This window comes from Channa argus, chromosome 3 (genome assembly GCF_033026475.1).
Source record: "Channa argus isolate prfri chromosome 3, Channa argus male v1.0, whole genome shotgun sequence".
NCBI lineage: Eukaryota > Metazoa > Chordata > Actinopteri > Anabantiformes > Channidae > Channa > Channa argus.
Window position 1 is genome coordinate 20,857,832 of NC_090199.1, and position 23,306 is coordinate 20,881,137.

A 23,306-nucleotide genomic window follows, 5' to 3' on the forward strand; every position below is an offset into this window, starting at 1 on the left:
CCTTGTTTATTCACTGAATTTATTCGACTGTCCTGAGGTGACTTCTCCTCAAGGCGTGGGCTGTGGAGGCTCATGGGATGGTGGGTGGGTGTGGGGATGGGATTTTCTCATTTCCACCCATTGAATGTAACACCATGTGACAGAGATAACATGCTTTTTAAGTTAATGGGTCCATGTAAGGGGGGTGACCATTCCGGTCAAAAGGCACAGTGTGACAGAGACTTCTGTTTGCAGGGTTAGATTAACTAATCCAACTTTGTAAGTGACAAGACACTCTGTTCATCACTGACACAATTTGTACATTTATTACTCTGTTGAAAAGAAAAACAATACACATGTTAGTAGCTTCATAACAATGATGGCAGTTTTAGTGAGAGCATAAAAGTTATGTACCTACGACAGGTTATAATATTCTGAAAATTCAACCTTATTCTCTCACTGCAGTCCAAGGAAGCAGCTAAAGCATTAAGTAAAACTCACTCAATTGTTGGACTGCAAAGGGCCCTCGTCATCAGAGGGCCTGAGCTTCAAGTCTGCTTGACTCCAGTGCAGACGGCGAGGGAGAGATCCAGACAAAGAGCTCGCTGCCAAGCATCGTTACTCACTAAACTCCACAGCACATTTCCAATGCTGGCTGCCAGATTCATAAACAATGATATTAGATAAAAACAACTTTCTTAAAAAAAAATCTCTCCAGCAGAGAAAATTAATTTGGGATGACCTTTTAAAACAAGAGTTTGAACATTTTCAGCATGCTGTTGTGCATTAGGACACAATGACTGAAGAGTTTAAGTACTTTTAAATCACTGAGTAGATCTATAGTAAATATTGTGGTTTAATGGTGGCTGTCAGTACCCTGTAAATTTTGGGGTTTTGCATGAACCAACTAAGTAAGACAAAACAGATCAATGTTTTGATGGTATGCTTTTATGAGAGCTTTGACAACACACCAGTAATGAAGTTCTCTATAGTTGTAGACCATCTAGGAAGAACTGGGCCTCAGTGGAGACAGCACATTATAAGCGTTATAGTTTGTTTGTGTTTTTAATGCTCAGTGCGTGTATTCTGTTGTTGAGTCATGTGTGTTTTTTATGATCTTATGTGAGCTTTCTAAAGGCACAGCTACACCACTAACCACTACAAGTTCACATGGTAATGCACAACTATTGGTAGCTGTATCACTCCCATCACCTCATTCCCCCTTTACTGCAAGTCCATTTACTCTTGTACTGTCATGAGGAGGCTCTAATGAATCAGCCTATTGAGCTGAGCAGAACTGTGCACATGCTTTGACACAGCCAAAACATATATGTGTGTGTGCGTGTGTGCGTGTGAGTGAGTGTGTGTTTGAAAGACGGTTTTTGGGTGTGTGTTGTGGCCTAACTTTCCCACTCTCCCAGAACACAAAGCTGTCGTTTGTGGCCTCTGAGCTCTACAAAAGCCCCACAGGACACCAGAATGAAAGTGAACTCTTTAACTGTACGTGCACAGTTTGTATGCATGTGCCTGGCAAATTATGTATAACCATATGTATGTTTATGAAAAGAGAAATAAACAGAAATTTTGCAGGTGTGCAGTCTCTTTATATTTCTTCATACGCTGATCAGCCACAACAGCAAAACCATCAAGTGGATTTAACGTCGTCGCTGATCAGTGTATGTGTATGTGCATTTGGATGTGTGGTCAAGCTTTGGTCACATACACCCAGTCTGGATTTTGTTGGGATGTGATTAATGATTTCAAGACACATGATGTGGCTTGGAACCAGAGTAAAACACAAACTAAACCACAAAACCATGGCACACAAACGGCCATAAAGCTAAAGATATATAACCCTTGCAACAACACGAGTACACTCCCTCTCTCTCTCTCCACAACTACAAACAGAGAGTAACAAATCATATCCAATCTGACAAACCAGGCACAGTACTGTACATGCTCAACTCCTCCTCCAGCTGCTGACTGATGAAAAGACAGACATTATTTATCAGGAGAACACCCATTCTGATTCTAATTTAAAAGGTTTCTAATAACAAGTCAGTGTGTGTCGAAGCATGGAATGTTCGACACACACTTATGTGTCTCGCACACTAGAGACTTATTCTGGGATGAGGATGCCCAGACAGAGAGAGCTGGAGTTCTTGTATGAAATAGAAGTAAGTGTGTGATGGTGTGTTTAACTGCAATACACACAGTCACCACATTAAGTCCCTCCAGGTTTTTGCGGATGTTTTCCTGATTGTTGCAGCCCTAAATGTCTTTTCATGACATCTTTTCCAAAAAATTGTGTTGCATGTTGTTTTTATGATTTAAAAAGCAAGGTTGTTCAGAATTTATGAGGTTTTGACAGAATTAATTGTTGCAATGCCAACATCATGAAAGAAGACTGAGCCAAAACCGGACCAAATTATAGAGTAAAAACTTGTAAAGTGTTACATTAGTGTTACTTGCTTAGACATGAACACTTAAAAATCAATGAATTTGCCAAATGAACAAGATTAACAAGAATAAACATGTAATATGCTCAGTCCCTGTTATGCTGGAGGGCTGGGTTAAACATCATTATACAATTATCCACAGAACATGAACATGGTCTTTTATGATTTACACCAAACATTCTTCCTGAAAGTCCAAGAACTCTACACTTTTAAATATTCCCACTCTCTAGAAAAATCCATCTCACTGGCTGGATGGACACTTGTTTTATTTTTGTTTATCACTGTCTGTACCTACCCACAGCTGCCTCTCTGTGTAGTGGATGTTTGTATAATTAAAATCCTCGTTTGTCCTTCAGATTCCAAACCAGTATCTAAACTGTTACCAGCTTTTCTACTGGTATTTCACTGAGAGTCAAATACTTAACAGTAGTGAATCAAATCTGTACATTTCAACTAAGTCTTTTAAAAATAATATGAAGTAGATTACAATTCATCATTTAAGACCAAAACATGCAGGCATGAACTTGCACCTAATGGATTAACCGAACTCTACTGTGCATGTGTGTGTCTAACAAGGCTGTTATGTTGGCAGCCAGTGTTTGTGGTTTGGACCAACAGGGAGATAAGAGCAGCTGTGATGCTGTTATGATGAATGGAGAGGAGACCACAGCCAGTCAGGGTGAATGCCAAGTTAAATCAAAGTCCCGAGTCAGAGAGCCGCTCAACTGCACCAAGCAACATGGGAGGGTTATATTACTTGCCAAGATGGCAGCCTGGAGGTGGCTTTTTTTATGAGAGGTGGCATGTTTTAGTCTCCAGATATACAAGGCATCCTGGGTAACATGAGGACACATTTTCATAGGTACCTTCAGGGATTTAAAACAACTAATAGGAGGAGGACTTGTAAAGTACAATAATGTACAGCCACAATGTTCCTGTACTTAAGTATATCATGCTTTGAATTAGAATGAACCTGTCCTGTAATGTTCTTGCTCATGATCTTACGTTTGATTGTTGCCATTATTGTTAACAAATAAGCCACTGAACTGAGATTCCTGTAAACCGCACTATAAATGACATTACATTACATAATGAGATTACCAGAGCAAGGCAGTCAGGACCAGGCTGCACGCTGGAGCATTTAGTCAGAAGATGCAAGAGACTTTAAATGAGGGCAGAGGAAGATCGTTTCTTACTGCCCTGCTGAGCAGAAGAGTCTTGCTGAGGTTAATTTGAAGAGAATAAAGGGGAGAATCTGAGGCTGGCTGGAAATAAAGTGATAAAAACCAAGAGGAGGAGGCAGAGAAAACAGAGGAGGAAGGGCGAAATGTACCGAAAAAACAGCCTGATGATGTGAAAGGAAATGACCAGTGGAAATTCTCAGCTTTCACAGTCCAGTAAATGGTTTAGCATGTATGTGGTTTTATACCTCGCCATTCTTTTCTTTTTTTTTTGTCTGGTTCACAACTTTTCAGTCTTCCCTGTCGTGCTGATACCTTCAAAAACTCAGGAATGTCTGGACCTTTCCATTGTTCCTACACCTACTTTCTGTTACCTGATTACAAGGGAACCAACAATAATTTATGAAAAGTCTTTCACTTTTAGAATCTCTTACAGACATAAGTCACAATAAACAGATTTAAAGCATTTGTTCAAAGAGAAACAGAAAGAAATGACTTGAGATACTGTATTACTTAAAGACGTTGTATCAATATCTGCATATTAACAATTAACAAAATTAATATGACATAGCCACAAAGTGCTAATGAAACCACTGTATATACCTGCCTCACACACCGCTAGCAGTTGGTGAACAAATCAGACTGCTTGTGAACTAAAGATGCGAGGAATTTCATTCAGTAGTTGGTGGAGGACAAAAATTAATAAATTGTAACTGTTGAGCATGTTTGTTTGAGGGGGGTTCACATATGAACCCTGGACAACATCAGGAGAAATCAGCCTCTGACATAGTCATGAGTTGTGTTTCAACACACGGCGGGAGATCACGTGAGAAGCGTCCTCACAGCCGTCGAGTGATAGAAATATCATCAACACGCCCGTTCCCTCGCTATAAGCTCACGCATATAATACAATTTCAATACAAAAGTTTGTATTACTCATTCAGTGCAGGAAAGAGTACTATAAAACGTATTAAGGGGATTACATCAACAGATGTTAATCCACTCTCTATTGTGGTGTCATTTATAAATGGAACATTAGCAGCTTAGCCACAACACTAACACTCCACATGGCAAACATGTCCAAACTGTCAGTCCACTGGGAATCCTGTGACAGAGTCCTTGTTGACGACAGCTCTAAATCAACTTGTTGGAGAGAATTGTGATTTGGTCTGTTAAATTTTCTACACAAAATTACTGACAGTTTTAAAAACAGAACAGTACTTGTTTCCCTTTGATGCACATTTATGCACTTAACATCTGAGTACACAGAAAGGGTGTTTTTAATGAAGCCAATGGCCAATTGACTTAAAATTTGTGTAGACAGAGAAGTTTGTCTTTGTAGTCTGAGTATTGGAGAAAGGAGCGATTTCAAAAAGAGGTTTTTACCTTTGTTTAGCTTGTATTTACAGCAAAATAATATTCTTATACACGTGAAAAGATTTATTATTTTTAAACTATATTTCCCCGCCTCATTTCAGCCTGAACAGAACCGCTGCTGCTGTTGCTCCTAACTACAAGTCTACTCTTCCATATTTGGCACTAATGACTGACAAAAGTGAAACAGATAATAATGTCTTACTTCATCCGAACATTTATCAAACCGAGTAGGAATAAGAGAGCAAGAATAAGCCAACAAGAGGTTTTATATACACAACTGCCCCTGAGGTCATTATGAGTAGTGCTTCAAGGCATGAGCTTATCTCAGTGGACTCTGAGTAGGTTTAATGTGAATTTCTATAAAAGAAAAGAAAGGGCGCCATTTCTCAACAAGCGGAAATGAAGAATGGCAGATGTGGCCTGTGCAGTCATGTGAAGCAGAAACTAATAAATTCTGAAATCCTTAACGTCTGACCACGAAATAAACAGGTGTTCCCCCCTGTAGAGCTGGCACAACTGATTTAAAGCAAGGTTGAAAAGAGCAGGGTTTGGGTGCAGGAGATGTTGAAATGAAAGACAGACAAAGGTGTTAGGCAGGAAAAAGTTCAAGTATTACTATAGCCACCAAAATTAGTAGAAAGGCATTTTTTTAATAAGTGGTGTTGTATACTGGCACTTGATGTGGTTTGCCTTTAACTGGCAATTCATCTGCAGCAGTATTGACTCTTTGTATTTATTGGACTTAAATCTGTAAAAATCCCATAATCTTTAAGAATAGGACAAAATACACTATTTAAGAGAGCTCAGAGCTCACTCATTTATAAAGAGCCTCATGATTGTCATAACTGAAGTGTGTAAGCTTACCACAAAGAAAAGTCACATTATTTATTCAAAACCATCCTAACAGTCCTCACCATTACTCTCCCTTTACCTACTCTGTCCTCTGTCCTTGAGGGGGAAAAAAGAGGAGAGCAGAGGCGGTTGGGCAACAGACCAAACTTTCCACTTTCCTCTTCAGTCAACACTATATTTGAGAATTTTTCCATTTTATTTCCCATCGTCTGTGATTGTTATGGCGTAAAATAATACTCAAAGCAGAGCTGTGATGTTGATTCACTCAACAGGTGCGTTCAACGTTTGAGCAGGAGCTCAAATGGTGCGTGTTGACATAAATATTCTTACCTCTCAGGGGACTGCTTGAGTTGACAACGTCTCGCCAGCTAGGACAGAAACAGACAAACACAAGATTACTTTCTGCATCCAACTCTACTGAGGACCACTACAGTTACACTATTACTAAAACACTACGTCTGAAATGGAGATATCTGCAGCAAGTAAGCACACACATTTGTTTGCTAAAATGTCGTTTACTCGTTTTAAGGTTTTCACATCTGGAATAACAGGGTACAAAGGGACAAATTGGCAAACACAACAAAACAAACGTTCAATAAATAGTAACGAACAACCCCTCTCATCTTTCCACTGTGCATATTAGTAAAAGTCAAATAAAAAGCATTTATGTTACTTTTACATACAAAGTTTGCATCTAAAAACAGACATGTCATTTAAGTGGAGCATTTATTTTATTAGAATCATCCTATTGCAGAAACTTTTAGCATATCTGGGTCGGTTAGTACTTGTGTACATTTGTACTGGTAAATTCTCACATGAGCAAATAGGGCTCAATGTGTGTGTTCCTAGTCACAGCGGGCAGCAATTTCTACTACAGAGAGTGGGCTGTGGCGGCAGGCAGGGACTCCCTTGATAGCCATCAACATCATTTGCACAAACACCAACTGTATCAACAACTGGGATACTGATAGTGTATGAGAGATGTTATTGCTCATGGTGCTGTGCCTGCATTCCAATATAATAAAAATTTGCTACAGGGAATTTTAAGATTGGCCCATAATAACACGTCACAATATTCCAAATTTAAGTCCAAATCAAAAAACTCTGGACAATAAGTTCAGGTTATGCTGATTTCAGAACTAGATTGTAAGACATGTTGTCAACCCATGTTTCAAATTCAAAGTGCCAATAGCAACCACACTCACAGGTGGTTCACTACGACAAAGTTTCCCAACCTAGTTGACCATCCAAAAAGAACCTAAAATACTGACTTGACCATTACTGGCAGCAGTGCAGATATTTGCATTTACAAGGTTTTTCTTTGTAATTTATTGTCATTTGACAACTATGACTACCTAAAGGCTTGTGCAGGGTTTAGTAGAGTCCAAAGAGCAGAATTAAGGTATATCAGAGCAGAGAGAGGCAGGACTGGGCAGAGCAGCGTCATGTAAGTGCCGCCTAAGTTGCACACTATAGATATAAGTAACTGCAGGAACAATGCCTGGAAGTGTCGGCCACCTCTGGGAGTTGTGCAAGCGGTTATAGAACAAATAAAATGTGAAAAGCCCCAGATGGCATGGAGATTGTGGAAACACACGTCTGTCTAGGCTAGCTGAATAAAAGAACTGAAGAGGAGGAGAGATTAAAACCACCTGCTGAATTTGGCAGAGATGCTTTTCACTTTAGTGGAGTTGGAGAAATTAGGTTCTCTCTCTCCTGGAATGTAGAATGACAATGAAAAGTGTGAAAAGCCAGAAGCTCATTGAAAGCTTAGATCCATCTATTCATAAAAAATGCATTAAGACGCCAACATATCACGCCTCAACCATGTATGACTGATGGAGAAAACAAGGAATGCTTTACATTTATGTGCAAACACAGAATCAAACTTCTTATTCTGGTCAGATCTCAGATATCAGGGCACCAATAGCCTATTTACAACTGGCTTCCTTTAACCAGATACTGTTTATCAAAACTGCATCAGGATCAAGTTCAGACCTTGCAATCAGCACATCTTGATTGTATACCTGGGGATATTGGATAACCATTCTCTGTCCCCACCTTAAGACACTAAACTGCAAACACTGATGCTTAGGCCCTGGACCTTGCCTTGAGTGTGGGAATGGGTGCACAAGTTAAAAAACATAAAGGCCTTTCGATAAAAGGGGTATATAGACCAAATGTATTTAGTTTTTATAGGTCTTGAGTGATTCCTGTAAACTAGTTGGTCTAAGTCTACATTAAAGGGGGCCTGTTGGCTAAGTGTTAGAGCATTGGGTTGGGATGCAGAAGGCAGTGGGTTCGAATTCTGGGGTGTGGCCCTGCACAGCCACCAAGGGTGACCTTGGTGCCGGTCCCGAGGCCAGTTAAAAAAAAAAAAAAAGGGTTGTGACAGAAAGGGCATCCGGCGAAAAAAATCAACAAGTTCTGAAGGGACAAGCCGAAAGCCATTGGTCTAACTCTGCATTAAGTCATTTTAAATTCCACAGTAGAAAACTGTGACACAAAGTGTGGTTATGGTAATAACAGTATTCTTGGGTGATGGGTTCAAATTTGTACCTTAAACTATCAGAGACTGTTTAGTACATTTAAATTAAATGTAAAAATAACCACCTCTCTTTTGGCTTTTCCACTGCAAGGAACATGCCACTCTATATCAGGTTCAGGTTCTGGTTTTGTCTACAGTGCCTTCTACTCTCTTTAGAAAGTTCTGAGAGCCAATTTTGGCACCCCTCCGGGTGTAGCATTAAATCAAGTTTGAGGAACTTGCAACAGGAGGGGTAGGTGCTTGTGGGACTGTAATGTGCCAGTGGTCAAAGGTAAGAGCTGTCATCACAAGTATCAGCATAACAAGCACAGTGTGAAAAGACACATCCAAATTCCCTTATGGTGTAAAAAGTAACCAACGCAAAAGAAGAGAGGAAAATACTACCCATTAGACGGTCAGGAGCAAAGCTAGGCCTCTGTTTTTACATGCCCCCAGGACATAATGACTGGGTTCACTGTCAGTAGTAATGATGGTCTTGTACCGCAGCAACTGGAACAACCAGAATGATCTCTGCTTCAAGTTATTATAAGCCAGGCACTGCACTTGACATAATAATCATTTTTTCTTTAGACAAAATGCAGACAGACAAGGAAACCAACAGCGTTATATAACAACCTTTTCTGCTGACCGCTGTGTTGGCCTCACTGATTTGGTAGATGTGACTGTCCATACAGAATGGCCTCGTTTGGCTTCATTATGTAAACCCAGATAACTGCAGAGTGCTATTTTTAAATATTTATATCTTTGGCCATATTTAGGGATGTGACGGCACTTCTAGCTGAAAAAAGGATCTCTAGGTTTCCAACATGTGGCTTGAGGTGCTTCCTAAGTTTGAAGAGGTACTCCTATTTTAAAATAACAGAAGAAAAAGAGGGTCAAAATGATAGTAGACTGTGCTTGCTGTCTTTTTTTGCCACAGTTACACAACAATGCCATCATCTCATTAATCTGATTCTGTCAGATGGGTTTAGAGAGGTGGCATGAGAGCTGCAGAGTCCAGCCTGGTCAACCCTTCTCTAATGGTGAGTGTGCTGGAAACTCAGTTAGTTCAAATGTACGAAGGAGATGACAGGTGACTTGTCATTTGCTGATGAGCTGGTTTGTCTAACTTTGTCTGACTGAAATTTTATCAGTGAAATGATGAGAGAAAGAGATCAGGATACAGAAGAAGTTTAGGCTAAAGCAAAAATAAATGTGTTCAAATATGTTTATATGATCATCAATCCCAGAACAAATGGCAGACAGGACAAACTGGCAGGATTGTGCTCATTCAGCAGGAAACAAAAGACAACATTTTCTAAAATGCTGTTCGCATAAAAAAACAACACACTTATCAAAATGAATTACACATGGACACAACAGCTTCTCATCATGATGGGTTAATAAGGCTAACGTGGGACACAGGAGATGGATATGCTTATTTTAATTCCAAAATACTTTGCTTTTGGTATTTTAAATGTAAAATTTGTTCAAATGGGCAAGAACTAAAGTGGAACGTGCATTTTGTGGAACTTCAATTTCTAATGCAAGTACGTAAGACATTCAAAACATTTGATTTGCCCTGCATTTAGTCCCAACTGTTCTTGAGTTGAGACTTTAAAAATTTCAAAATTGAACTGGATGCCTTATTTGAAGCATTTTAGTAAAAGAGCAGAATTTCCCCCTGGTAGCAGCAGGTTTTAGACGAGTGCGACTCTATCTGTGCTGCTTTTGTGGCTCCTTTTGACACTGTTTTTTAGGTGTATGTGTGTATGTGTGTGGGTACTCAACATTATGCTACTATACATTCAGTAACACTTTGCCTCATTAGTTGAGTCACTATTTCCATTTCCAATGAATTACCCATCGCTGAAAATGCATTTAGAGTGCCTTTGACTACAGTAGTGGTTGGAGTTCCTTTCACTTTCCATAGCATCAGATATTCCCACAGAATTCAGTCATGTTACAGACAACATTATGTGATGTCTGTAACTATAGAAATTATAAATTGCATAAAAACATTTAAAATTTCTGAGGTACCGTACATAAAATTTACATTTGCACATCCCTTCTGTGATTGCTTGACTGCCTCGTCATTTCCTATATCCCACTTTATCCTTTGGAACTCTGAATACAGAGGATGGGAGCTGTACAACGGGTTGGACTGCACTTTGTTTAGCGGCAGCGTTCGCTTCATACTACATCACAGTGTACAAGGGGAACCACACCCATAAACATACACAAAGCCATTTCAAGCGTAGCAGACATACAGATAAGCTCGACTCTAAAACAGCTTTTACAGTATTTTCACACACAGCCTGGCAACTTGTGACATATTTACATAAAACATACTGAAAAGTTAGGATATGTAACTGCAATAATAATATTAATAATAACAGTAATACGTTTTATTTATAGGCGCCTTTCTCAACACTCAAGGTCAACTTACATACATAAGATAAAGCAACAAACAGATTATCGATAGTAGCGTATAAGAAAAACCAACATAAAATAAACAGTTGAAAAAGAAGAATGTTTTGATTATAGATTTTAGGTGGAATAGGCAAGACGGAAAAGTTGAGTTTTAAGATGGGATTTGAACAGGGGGAAAGAGTCTATGGATTGAAGGTGTGATGGGATGGAATTCCAGAGGTGGGGGGGCAGAGCGACTGAAGGACCAAGGACTGAGACGTTTTGAGAGAAAAGGTAAAAATTGGAAGGGTCTGAACCAGGTTTTGTTAAGAATAGGAGTACTAATTCCAGTTTTCAAAGAGGATGTGACAATACCTGAAGTAAAGGAGGTGTGTATAACATTGGTGATAAAAGTAGACATAGGAAGACAAGCTTAAACAGAGACACACACATGCTCAAATGCCACAAATTGAGACCAACACAGACCCCAACCCAGCAGGAACTTGTCTATCCCAGACCAATTACATGATAGTCTGTAAAGAAACACTGGATTAGTACTGAACTGTGGTTAGACCGCTGCAGCAGCGAAACATTTTTCATTATTGAGCAGGTCTGAACAATAGCGCTGCTTAATGTGAAACCGTAAGTGCAGACTGAAAAGCAATTGTCCGATAAAGGAAACATGTTACAGTTTCTATTGATCATATCCCATTCATTCATTCAGACAAGCATTTAGCGGCAATGGGTAACGTGTTAATTGTCGTGTATTGTCTGCTGAGATGACACAATCCTCTACTGCTCTTTCTCTCTGGTTGATCTGTGTTTAGTCCTGGCAGTCGGCCATTATCCACAAAGATTTTCTGAAGAGATCACCCAGGCAGCTGTATTAACAGGAAGAAAGCCTCACTGAAGGATGATTTAAGGCAGAGTAACAGCTGGGATAAAGTCCCATTAGACACTCTGTTTTTTTTTTTTATTCGTTTTTTCAATCAAAACTACATGAAAATGTGATACACAGTAATCTCAGCAGGAAAACGCTCATCTTCAGAAGAGGTCAGCGGTGAAGCTCAAGCGGTGCCTCTGAAGCTGATACAGATTCAGTCAATTGCAAAATCTTTAATAATCATATAAAGCCACTAAAATAAGAGGCATCAGATAAAGATAAAACTGAGTTCCTGTTTCATTTTTTGAAAAAAGGAAAAAAACAATCACATTAATAAAAGCAAGGTTTATTTATAGTAGTAACTTTCTAAGCAGTTACCACAAGTAAAGAAACTTTATTAGCTTATGATCAATACACACAACCAAATAAGTCCAATGTTAGTTTTAGTTAAAGTAATGTTTCTTTAATCATGGACCAATGGTATCCAGTCTAGGGCGAAGCAATATGGTCTTCATGCTGATTCATAATAATGGATATAACTTTCATTTATATTCCTTTAGACCAGCCAGGGGTCCCACAGGTCCATAGCAGAACTGATACAACTTTGTACTTCAATTTTAGTCAACTACCATCATTCCATGACTTGATGAAGTCCTTTTTGTGTAATATGTTTAATGTGTTATGGGAATACTTTGGACTTGCCAGGAACTCACACAAACACACACACACCTATTTGCCATCTTTTCCACTTATTGTCACATGCCAGAGGCCATGAAATAGATTTTTCTGAACATCAGTTTGGCTAAAACCCATGACATCATCTTCAGGATTCACCAGCATACTCCATTTACCCACAAGATGTATGATCTTAATACTTATTCGAGCTGTAAACAATTGTTCTTGAACACCAAATTGTGTCATCAGCCCATATAGGGCACAGAAACCAGTTATGTAGGGATATCACATGACCCTGTGCTGAATTCTGTGTTTGTCTAACTTACTCAAAGCGTATCAGTGACTGTCCTGGAAGAACACAACAAAAGATGGGTCCTTTCCAGTAATTTCCTTTGCTAGGGTAAAGGAAATACAGCCTCTTCACATACTTCCCATCCTGCAATAAGACCACAAGAGATGTGACAGGTCAGCACACACATCTGATAGAATATCTCACCCTGACTTCGACCAGATACATCCTCAGTGGAAACTCTGCAAGTTGTATGTGTGTGTGGGCAGCCGCTGGTGGGGAAGAAGTAATAAGGAAGAAAGTGTATTTGTCATGAGTCCCTGTTATTAAATCCTTACAGTATAAAAAGATTGATAATCATTTTTTTAAAAAAGGGTATTCATGTGGTTTCAAATGATTTTCTGTCTTCGCCCAATAACACATTATTGCTGTAAAACAAATCAGTAATTTTTATTGTTACATATGTATTTAGTGTCAATTTAAATAATGGTAAATAATGGTTTCAATGCATTAACCCATGTCTGTAAACTCACTTCTGCTTTTATAACTGATGACATGGCAAATATAATTACCTACCTTAAGCGTTCCAGATTAATGGATTAACCATGATATACCAGTTGATGAATATGTTAGTGTTGTCTATTAATTTTACTGCAGTACTTCAGATCTTTGTACAGTCATGTGCAAAAGTTAGTACCCCCTTTATTTTGAAAGAGCATAATCAGTAAAGGTTTGCATCCCCCTACGTGCAGTTTCAATGTAAGCGGATGCTAACTTAACCCTAAACCCAATATAATAACATTGCAGATTCAGGTAGTACAAATCTTCCTTCATCATCAGAAGTAATAAAAATGGTCAAGGTTTGTATAAGGAAAAGGTATAGTTCAACAATGAAAAATAAAAAAGTATTACGTCAATATTATGTTAATGAGGACAATGTTTCTGTTTTACCCTTTCTGCATCTTCAAAATGTGGTGGTACTAACTTTTGCACATGACCGTGTCCGTTTATCCATATGGTACAGTTGATGTTTCCCCTAAATGAGTTTGTCAGACCATTTTTAGCCTACCAAATGCATTGTATTGTTTTTTTCCCCTCACAGCCCTTAATCATTTTAGGGTGGATCTCTAATGTGTGGCCATCTGAATGCACAGGATGTAATGCAACATTGCTCCTTAAGTAACAGAAGCTGGTAACAGACAAAGAACACTGGGTGTGACAGGCCAAACACAATCTGCTACTGTATCTAAGAATCAGATTGTTTATCTTAGCTCATTCTCAACATGTTTCCTCAAAGACTACTGAGGTGCTAAAAAGAGGACAGTTTGAGATGAGTGACAGCCGGTGGGAGTTGACACAGATGGTGTACCTGTCCTGCATCACTATACACACAGATACATAAACGTGTGTGCTGTTTGTAAAAAGTCATTACCTTGCATTCAATGGAGCATCAGTGATGTTGTACTCTGAATGCTGTACGTGCATCCTTTTGAAAATAAATTCTGGAGAAATACTTAATTCAAATTAAAAAATTACAGTCACTAACAGCTCAGTGTAAAGACACACTGTTCGTGTACATACAGTAGAGATCTGTCTTGCACAAACATTGACCTGAATACAAGTCTGAGATGAGATCACAGCTGTGACATATCACTTCAAACCACAGAGGACACATTAACTGGCTCTGATGTTAAAAACAGAGGATTCAATACAACACAACAAAAAGGATAAAATTAATACAATGTATAGCAAGATGTACCTCTTAGGGTGTCATTTTATATGCTCACAAGAACTGTGTGTGAGAAGAAAGTTAATGACTGAAGGCCGCCCTTAACGGCAAGTCTCCCAAGGTCTGTTCATTTAGTGTATTAATAGACTTTCATTTTAATGGTTGTACTCTCCAGGAGCCTGAGACTCATACTGTTAGGAAACCTGCAGCTACTTCTCAGCCAGCAAGTAAGGTCAACATTTATGAGCTACAACATGTTGTCTTTGTAATGTTTTACAAACCCAGACACAAAATGGTCTGTGTTCATGCTACTACAGCGTTTTGGTCAGAAATCACAAATCTGAATTTGACAGGAACCCAATGATAAAACACAGCTAATGTTTTACGAGTAACTTCTTGCAACGGTTAATTTCTTTAGTAGAAGGTAGTGGGTTCGAGCACTGGCTGGCCATGGTCTATCTGTGTGGTGTTCTCCCCGTGCTTGCGTGAGTTTCCTCCGCGTACTTCGGTTTCCTCCCACAGTCCAAAAACATGCATGTTAGGTTAATTGGTGAGTCTAAAATTGCCAGTAGGTGTGAATGTGAATCGTTGTCTGCCTGTGTATGTCTCTCTGTTGCCCTGTGATAGATTGGCAATTTGCCCAGGGTGTACCACGCCACTCGCCCGATGACAGCTGGGATTGGCTCCAGCCACCCCGTGACCCATATAGGATGAGCGGTGACAGATAATGGATGGATTAATAGTTCAGTTTCACTCTCCTTTGTGTAAAGTTAGAATTAGTTTCACTTCTGAACACAATCAACAGTGATGTAACAGGATACTGAGATCTCCAAAGTACACTTCTAATCACTACAGCCATAGGACAGCAACAAAGAATTCCTTAGGAGCTTTTGTTTTGGAATTTACATTTAAAAACCATTGTAACATACTGCAAAACATAACATAAACATAACAGTAAAATAAGATTTTGGCGTTTTAAAAGACATCTGACATCGTCACCTGGGGCTGTGGGAAATTTTAAATAATGAAACAAGAAACTACGAGAAAGTGAGCATAATTTTTAGTTCCAGCCCTAATAACATACACACACACACACACACACACACACTCATTCTTGGATGGATCACTTCCTGCATTTTTAGACTGGTATGCAAATTTGAGGTCACATTAAGTAACTCAGCAACCACATGCACATACACGAGTATTTATGATTCCGCTGGAGAAAGAAATTAATGAAAAGTAAATTAATACCATGACGATGCTGGAGATTAAATGACACCACGCATATAGCTCACAGTGCACCACAACCATTGCCACCTTTTAGCATTGAAGTGTTCTTTTAAATACACTATATCACTATGGACAGTTCTGGTAATTTGCTAAAAAACAGACTCACATAAGACAAAACTAAAGGACAAGAGCTCTCTGAGAAGCACTAATGACTGTGTGGTATGTCAGGTGGCATTAAAACCCAAACACCAATAACCACTCTGACTGTCTGCCGTGTACCCATGAGCACCTTTTTGTAAGATGACATTCATTTTCATGTCACGTCCTACTACACCACATGTCCAAATAAAGCTCACTAAGTCCTCTACAAACCATGACTAAGGACAACAAACAGCTGCCAAAACAAAACATTAAAGCCACACTCTGCAGTGCTGACACAGCATTTCAGTTCAGCAGCATCGTCAACGAGAATCATCCTTCAGTGCACAAGCTGACCCAGTTAAAGACAAACATAACACAGTGCAAACACACACTAGGACTGGGATTCAGCAGCCAGCGAAGCTCAGTGCTGCCAAGTCTGATTTGTCATTGGGTGTGTGACAATACCACGGTGTGTGTGCGCTGTGTGTCTACAAACAGGAACCAAGGCATGGGTGTGCCAGCAAAAACAGTTTCAGATGACGTGGTTAATGCAGATGTTTTGGTCAGACAAGCAATAAAGTATGCCATTTTTAAAAACACACAATGGATGTTGCCCAGGAGGCCAGGTACAGAGTTATACATCTTTGTCAGCAATGATGAGAAATTAAGTGGTGCAGTCAGAGCAGAGCAGAGAGAAGTAGAGAGGAGCAGAGCAGAGAGAGCAGTACAGTAAATTTAGATGCACACACTCAGAAATAGCGACAGTGCATTCTTTCCCAATCTCTAAACAGCAATGGGATCAACACTCGTAATGAAGGCATCCATAGAAGCTCCTCACATGGCCAGAGACACACACACACACAAACTCAGCCTCAGCTATGAATGATCCTTATATGAACACACTGTGAGGAAAGATTTCCCTTTAGCTAATGAATATAAGCCCCAATGGCTGCGTGTACAGGCCAGTATTTTTCCAGTTAATATGCCAAATGACAGTGGGTTAATTGAGTAGATTAGGTGACCTGGAAGATGTCTAAACTAATCTCCATATTAATGCAGACCCTCGGGACACAGTGATGGGGTAGCGGCCCCTCCTTCCTCCTCAAACAGTGGCTGCGTACTCACACTTGTGACTGGCAAATAGCCCAGGCAAAACACAATCCAAGTCAGTGCCATTCTCTGCTCACAATAGCAGCATTTGCTAATCAAAAGCCAAATCAACAATTATAAATAATGACTGAATAAGGATTCAAGACCTCATGGATATAACCTCTCAAGGAAAGAATTAATAGTTTGGTTTAATTACATAATCTTCACCAGACCATTGTATTTTATGACATGACAGAATGCTTGATTTTCAGCTCAAGTTCATAACTCAGTACATGGGTAATAATGGATTGCAGTAGTATAGCATACAGTATTCAGTCTCATTCCGGAACACTTAAAGTGATTAAATAGCGCCATCCAAACTTTCAAAAAAACAAAAACAAATACTTGACCCTCAGAGAGACACTTTATTAAGGTGATGACCGCAGGGATCAAAAGAGCCGATGTCTGCCTCAAAAGCTCATTTGGCCAAAAAACTTGGCACCTCTCCTTCTTCCATGGTCAGAGCTTGACCCCGCTGTCATGGTTACGCCACTCTAATATCTGTGCTAAAGTCTCTTCACTGCATGGGAAGACCTACTGCTGGCTCAGGCTGAATCACTGCCAGGAAACTGCCCCCTCACACACAAACAAAGAAAGGCCTGTGTAAACAGAAACATATTATGAACCTAATGCAAACTAGACACACATGCGCATAATAACACAAATGCAAACACATGCAAATAAATCCAAAGTGGCGTCATACGGATGCTCATGTGGATGTACATACTGCTGGACAGAAGTCAGCTGTACTCTACGGCAGACCGGATGTTTTCAGTAATTCGTCCACCCACAAGTGTATAATAAGGTTATTTTAACCCCACCCCGCTGGGACCTCTGTCTCTGGCAACTAAACAACATTGGAGTCTAAACACTTGGCCCACACATGCCTTGCATCCAACAGCATGCTTACTGAGGATGCACAATAGCCTGCAACAATGAGACAGTTCAACTTGACTCGGAATCGGAGCACGCTGAAGGTGCACAGCATTAATGAAGCTCAATGGCACTTTACAAGACGGCCTACATCACATAAGCATCAGCACCAACCCAAACAGAACAGCTTTCTAATAAAACAAACACACAACAAGTAAAAAGCAACCATAGCATGAAATTGGTGCCTATTGCTCAGGAAATTACTGAATGCAGGCCTGTTGACACAGGGCCTAAGAATGTACTAATTCCCATCCAATCATGCTCATGGGTGTGAGTAGATTTGTCCCCCTTTTTGTGTCAGTTTCAACTTTTGTGAAGCTTAATCTAAAAAACACTAACCAAACACCTATTAAGTGTAGTACACTTACACTTTAGTTTACACAAAAACACACACACGAAAAAGCACTGTACAATAATAGAGAACATACTTTTTAAATAACACTCTTATTTAAGTGGAGACAACTAATGTGACACTTCCTGTAACTTTGAATGTCTTTGAATTAGCTGGAGTTATTGGAATGCTCCCTTTGACCTTAGCAAATGCTGTCAGAGGGTTCTCCATCAGCAGAAAAAGGGCAAATGGTCAACTGCACTGGGTTTATGAATTGCGCCATGATGCTTTGCCCCTGTTAATACTTGCCTACAAGTTTATCTTGGCACCTTTTGGAAAATTGCTGCCTCCCACTAATGTAGGAATGCCATTGCATCACTTGTACTGTTTTACTGTTTGAAGATAGCATCGCCTTGCAATTACATCTAACTTGATGGAAACTAGCAAGAAGTGCACATTCTTGATAACTGATTAAAGTTAACAAAAAATATAATAGTTATCATAGTTATTGAATTTGACAGTGTATTTACGAAGGGAATAAAATCTAAATCATGGCTGCATCTTCATTTTTACTGTACAGACTCATAAGTGTATCACTTCCCATCTAACAGTCAACAGGGAAACAAACAAGCATATTTTCCAAAATCTGTAACCATCCCTTTAAGCCACTGTATGGTTGGTTATATGGTTGTGTAACACAATAGAATAGAAAGAAAATATTATCCCAGTTACATTTTCTTCAGGTTTCACTGGGTGTAACAGTCACATACACACAAGCTCAGACATTAAGGCTGGGAGTATAACCCTGTCCAACTCAGCAGGCCTAAGCTCTGTCTGACCAAACCCAGAGCTACAAGCTCAAACAAGCCAAATGAATGACAGATGAAGCAAAAACCCAGAGAGAGACAAGAAAATCCAAGAAAATAAAATGAAGCCTGCTTACGCACAAACACACATATTTTTTAACAAAGGAAAAACATTGGGGTCCAAGACTCAATCAATCTGCAATGTGCAAAGTGAGTGGAGCCACATGTTTTTGATAAGTCCTCTAGCAGAGCAGGGTGAGGTAATGATGAAGTCATCTCTGTCCTCTGGACAGGTTCAAATTCACTGGGCCTTGTGCTTTTTAAATGGCTTCAGACTTGCTAATATATTACACACAAATACACACACACGCATTGGTGCCACGCAGTTTTTAAAAAAGTACAAAAACATTTTGCTTGTGTTAGCAGTAGGTGTGATCACCGGGAAATAAGTCTCTGCATCATGTAAGCAATGCAGACGATCTCATGCACACCTGTAAATGGAGCTCCTCCAAAAAGGAACCACATTCATCCAATATTTTCTTTGCTTTGATATCCCCCAAAAAACAGCCACCACAGCCAGCCCCCGTTCTTCAGTTCCTGTTTCTCCAAAACATTCCCAGACAATCAAGTCTTACTATGGACACGCCTCATTAACAGCCCTTGCAGACTGCACTCACTCATCCAGTTACTGCCACTCTGTTATTAGTGTCACTTAACGTACGAGGCAGTCAGTCCCAAGACATCAGTAAATTCAGATATCCTCAAACATTATTTAGAGTCCTCTGCGTGGCTCTATATATTTTAACCATTAGTGTCACACACTTATTTTTGAGCTAGTCGGGGTCGGTTTCTGGAGATTTTAACCCCGCTTCTCATTAGTGCTCGGTGTGTTGCAAGCCCATCAGGCCAGGGCAACTAATCTGAAGTATGTATAGGTATCAGGCATTTAGGCGTGTGATTTTAATGAAGTCAAGTTTGCTAGAGAGTTGGCATTTGTACAGAAAGTCATATTATTTGGAAGTTGGTTTCTCTGAACCTCTAATTTCTGTGCTGAAGCTTATATTATCATTAACGATCTGGCAAACATTTGGTACTACACTACAGAGACTGGTATGAATAGTTTTTATACAACTGCTGCTAAGTTTTCACATTGGGTAAACTGTGCTTCCTCTTCTTCACTAGGACCAACTACAGCAGCCTGAAACCCTTCTCATCTCCCTAGAGTCGCAAGCATCTGCAATATTCACGAAGACTATAAGAAACACTTAAAGCAAAACAAGAGAAAATAGAGTTTACATCAAAGTGAATGTGAGGAAAAAGATGGACAATAAATATGGAGTATGTTTGTATTTTCTGGCTCTGGGTTTAATATCCCTATGTTAGAATCTACCTTAAGGATTTTTAACAAGGGCCCATCAGAGAAAAACACCTTGTTTTATGACACTGTATAAGATAAGGGAACAATTCCAGGGTTCTCTAAAGTACAACAGAACAACATAAAAGAAGGAAAAGCAAGAAAAAGAAATGTGTGAGACTACAGGTCTGTTGGAGACGTTTTTGTTTGGACCCTATTTGAGTTCAGATGATCGAGCTTTAGTGTCGAGTTGATGTCCTTAAAGTCATTGCAGACTGAGAAATATCCAAGAGCCAGATGTGCTGTGGAGGTGCTCGTGGGTAACATGCGAAATGAGGGGGAAGCAAAGAGAGAGACGGATAAAGGCCTGTCTGCCAGACGTCTGAAGTCCTGAGAGGAAGTAAATTCATTTAAAACTTAAAGAAAGCAAACACTCCGAACTGCTTTTGTATGATATGAAGAAATTTTACAAATAATGTACTTTTGAGGTTAAAATCTCGTAATGGTTAACACCTTAAGATCTCTCACTTTAGTATCTCATTCCTTAGTATTAAGGAATACTTCCAACAGCAGCAACATATAACAATTTTCTATGATTTACATAACTTCTCATCAAACCCATAAATTATACAGTAGGAAAAGTACTTCTTCTCTTCAGGCATTATCACTTTATATATCATTGAAATGTGTGATATTATGCTTCAGGGCTGTATAGATGCATGAATAAGCTTTTCCCCATTTGTGCACGACTGGTATAAATATACAGTAAAGTGCAACAATTTGCCACCATGACTGAATAGTCATACCTACAGGATTTGTTAGTGCTTTGGCTGACCTCCTTTAGTAAAGCAATGCAAAATATAAAAGCGCTCTCTTTTCACTCTGACAATAAATCTCCAACATATATTTAAAACGTTTAAGCAAAAATAAGAAAAAAAAAAAGAAAAACAGAATTGCAGCTGTAATTTCAGTCCGACAGTACTCTGGGAGGGGTTGCTATGAATCGGTCTAATAAAAGTAAACAGTGTTTGCTGCCGGTTGAATCTCCCAAAGACTGGTCACTGTCACCAGCGGCTGAACTAAGTGTCATTGAACATATTTATAACAGTGTAATTGAAAATTAGATATAATCACTGGTCCCAGTCAGTGGCACTAAAATAAACAAAGATTTGTTATGACGCTACCGCACGAATATAACGATAAACACCACTAAAGCTTTTAAAATGCAGGCGATGGTGTGGAATTATTAAAACGGGGCAGGCACACAACGTTCATCATCATTTTAAATATGTCCCAAACAGATAGATCATTTACCTGCTGTGAGGAGGATATAAGTTGACCTTTTCGGACTCTGATCCACGTTTTGAATTCAATGGTTCCGTTCAAGCGCAGCGTGTCGGAGCACCTTCACTGATGTCCACTCACTAGGATGCGCCCGAGCCACTCCCAGCGCCCCCTGCAGGCTGTACACATGTTCTGTAGATCTGCGCTGCCGGCGGAAGCAATGGTTCACAATATGGCAGGAAGTGAATTCCTACTCGCTTCAACAGGCGATGCATTTTTTCGCAAATCCATTGCTTAAGACAGAGCACACGTGATTAAGGCGGACTTCTGTTAGTATTTATTATTTATGTTTGTTTCACAACAAGCTTCCTTAAATTCAAATATTTAAATTAACTAATAATATGTAGAATCAAATGTTGGACGATTTAAACCGGGTAACCAAATTATGACTCAATGTTACTCACAATATATGGCATGCAATATATTTATTTAAAATATTTGCCTCTGTGATAACGAGTGCTATACAAACAGGCTGCAACTCGTGCTATTGCTATAGATCATGTTTGTGTCTGTTTGTCTGCACTGTCGATGGTATGTCACCCAATTTTTAACTCGTATTGTTATGGTAATAAGATATATTTTTGCGAAAACAGAGTCAGCTGAGACTCAGTCAAGTGTCCGGTCTATAGACGTATCAAACATATACGCTGGAGTGCCTCCATCTAGTGGCCCAGATTGAGCTAGTGAAAATTAATCATGATTCTTCACCATAAGGTATAAATCCTATTTTTATTTTATTTTGTTTTGTCGGCAAACGATGCCGATGTATATATAGGACATATGATAAAAACAAAAATTGCAGCCTCTGTCCGTGCTTTTCGATTAAAAAAAACTAATTAAACAAAATAAACATTTTGATTATTCATCAAGTTGGGCAGTGAATGTTGATAATTATGTCATTTAATAATTTTTCAGTATACAGTATATTTTATTATAATTAATGGTTCATGTCTAAAATGTAACAATGGGCTTAATAAGTTTCTTAAAACTGTGTGGTTGAAATTACTTTTTGAATCAATAAATCCTCAGTCGGTTAAAGCTATTTGTTGTCAGCCCTTATCTTTGTATCTAAAGAAAATATTCATACTATTTTGAAGCAGTCATCACAGCTAAAATATAGTTCTGTTATTATTATCAACAATGAGATCAGCATTTTGAAAAACCTCTGCAGGAAGTTCAGTGATTTAGTGTTTATATCAACTCTTTCAAGCTTCTCATACATCATATGGTTTAATATATTCCTGTTATGTTGCGAGTCAAGTATTTTGTGCCATGAAACTTCTTCTGCTTGGCTTTATAAGTGTAATCAACATATCAAATGAAAATAGTCAGTCTTCCGTGTTTGCCTTCACACACACCACAGCCCTAGTGTCTTACTGCCCCAAAACGGGGAAAAATGTTGTGCTCATGAGCACATTGCACTAAAATGCTGAAATCAGCACACAAAAGATCCAGAAACCATGATCCTAGACTAAAGTAATGCCAACGGAGGGGTGAACATCTTGGACAAAGTCATGGGTTCATACAGCACCAAGCAAAAGACTGTGGCTACAACCCATTCGTACTTTGGATGGAGATCTTTCCTGAGTGGAATGAGCTGTACAAGAGACACATCTTCTTTGAGGAGTTGGGGAAGGCATTTTGTTGTCTTGCTA

The 23,306-nt window shown here is 39.2% G+C and overlaps 1 protein-coding gene across 3 annotated transcripts in view; it reads right to left on the reverse strand.

Annotated features, from left to right (window-relative positions):
- add3a (adducin 3 (gamma) a) overlaps positions 1-21,740 on the reverse strand; it is an 84,598-nt gene extending 62,858 nt beyond the window's left edge. The window contains exons 1-3 of one of the 3 annotated variants that reach the window (XM_067497754.1): positions 21,622-21,721; positions 12,672-12,781; positions 6,179-6,216 (exon numbers count right to left, since the gene is read on the reverse strand). The gene's annotated coding sequence lies outside the window, so the exon portion shown is untranslated. Of the gene's footprint in view, positions 1-6,178; positions 6,217-12,671; positions 12,782-21,621 lie in introns of all 3 variants that reach the window. The other 2 variants (XM_067497752.1, XM_067497755.1) reach the window with 2 other exon arrangements.
- Between the last annotated feature and the right edge of the window lie 1,566 nt (positions 21,741-23,306).